Here is a 1,828-nt window from a genome sequence, read left to right on the forward strand (position 1 = left end):
CCCTCCTCCCTCAGACCCTCCTCCCTCGGACCCAGGGGTCCAGGCCCGTAGCCCACTCACCAGCGGTCTTGGCAGAGGAACCCACGGAGAAAGATCTGGTGGTGGAGACGGATTAAGCCCCACACACTTCGAACAGGAGCACCTGAGGAGGAGGGAGGCCGTTGGCGTCCGTTTGCGTTGCTCCGCCCTCCGTCCCGGGAGCCGCGCCCCGCGAGGACAGGAAGGTGGCGCGCAGCCCCGCGGGGCCCGGCCGTGACCCCGGGGAAGCCCCGCCCCCTCCTTCCTCCGGCTCCGTAAACTGTGTGGGCTGCGGCGGGCGGAGCCCAGCCAGAGTGCACGCCCCGCGGGCCGGCGTGGGCGCTAGTGTGAGCGTCACCCTGCGAGCACCGGGGTGCGGAGCGGGCGGCAGAGGGGTGGGCCCTGGGCGGCGGCTGCGGGGCGGGCGGCCCGGCCAGACCCGGCGTCTCCGCGCCTTATAAGGGCCTGGAGTCGGCTCAGGCATCTGGAACGCGTCGGGGACCTGGAGGCGGCGCCCGGACCCCCGCCCGCCTGCGGGGCTGCCCGCCCTCTCCCGATTTCCGGCGGTGGGGGTCCCCGACTCCCAGGTCCCAGGAGGGGAGTGTTGGAGGCCCCCATTTCTGGATCCCTATAAAGAAGGCTGAGAGCCCCCCCCAGAGCATCTCTAAGACCGGAGCGGGCGGAGACCCTGGCCTCTGAGGGGCTCGGGCTCCAGGCCAGAAACTGCACGCGGTGCTGGAGTCAGGCCCGAGGCCCAGCCACGCCTCCCACGGGCTCCCTGAACCCCAGTCGGGGCCTGCGGGAGCCCCGGAGAGGCGCCACCCGAAGCCAGACGCTGCCCGCCCCCACGCCCCTGCGGGACCCCCGAAGGAGAAGGAAGTAGGGACTGGCCCAGCGTCCCGCCCTCTGGGAAGCGGGCACTGCCCCGCCCCGAGCAGGAGGAGAACGAGCGAGGGCGTCACTCATTCAGTCCCCCGTGCTGGGTGGGCGCGCCGGGGAGGGAGCGCCATGGGGACCGGGCCACCCCGCCCTTAGGGCTCCTGCAGTCGCCTGAGGTCAGAGCTCAGGAATGCGCCGCCGGAGCGTAGAGGGTGAGGAAACACCCCTCCAGGCCTCCTGGCAGAGCACCGGGCTCCCCGGGCCCTCAGTGTCCTCCCTCCTCTGCTCCAGACGCCACACCCATCGCTCACGCCCAGAATCGGGCCCCGGAACCCCAGCCTCGATTCTCAGCGCCCAGAGATGCGGGACGCAGCCCTGTCATCTCCTCGTTTCTCAGCTCCATCTACACTTTGGGAGCACGGGGCTGGATTTTAACACCCCCTCCCTCGGGCCTTCAGGAGCCCAAAGTTCTCATTCTGCCTGTCCCCTGGATGCGGAGGGGTCAGCAATTCTGAATTCTTTACATTCTCATTCCCAAACCCAGGACACCTAACCCCAAGCTCTTCCCCCACTAAAGGATCTCCACGTACCAGATTCCAGCCTCCAACTGGGGTACCTACGAGTCCCCATCTCTTTACTCCCGCAGACCCAGGAATCCAGACCCGCAGCCCTTCCTCCCTCAGTCTCAGGAGTCCAGCCAGACCCCAGCTCTCTCCTCCCTGGGACCCAGGAGTCCAGGACCCAGCCCCTCCTCCCTCAGACTCAGGAGTCCAGGCCCCAGTCCTCCTCCCTCGGACCCAGGAGTCCAGGCCCCCAGCCCCCCCCCCCCCCGGAGGCAGGAGTCCAGGCCCCCAGCCCCACCCCCTCGGACCCAGGGGCCCAGGCCCCCAGCCCCTCCCCCCTCGGACCCAGGAGTCCAGGCCCCAGCCCC

At 70.0% G+C, this 1,828-nt stretch overlaps 1 protein-coding gene across 6 annotated transcripts in view; it reads right to left on the reverse strand.

Moving 5' to 3' along the window:
- Positions 1-1,828, reverse strand: part of MYADM (myeloid associated differentiation marker) — a 9,189-nt gene that overhangs the window by 5,089 nt on the left and 2,272 nt on the right. For 4 of the 6 annotated variants that reach the window (XM_032271160.1, XM_032271159.1, XM_032271163.1 and 1 more), the window contains exon 2: positions 61-142. The exons of 1 other annotated variant lie outside the window; for it this stretch is intronic. The gene's annotated coding sequence lies outside the window, so the exon portion shown is untranslated. Of the gene's footprint in view, positions 1-60; positions 143-1,042; positions 1,612-1,828 lie in introns of those variants that run through there. One more of the 6 variants, XM_032271161.1, reaches the window with a different exon arrangement.

The sequence above is a fragment of the Sapajus apella genome, unplaced genomic scaffold (genome assembly GCF_009761245.1).
Source record: "Sapajus apella isolate SASKATOON/1434 unplaced genomic scaffold, GSC_monkey_1.0 scaffold224, whole genome shotgun sequence".
Taxonomy (NCBI): Eukaryota; Metazoa; Chordata; class Mammalia; order Primates; family Cebidae; genus Sapajus; species Sapajus apella.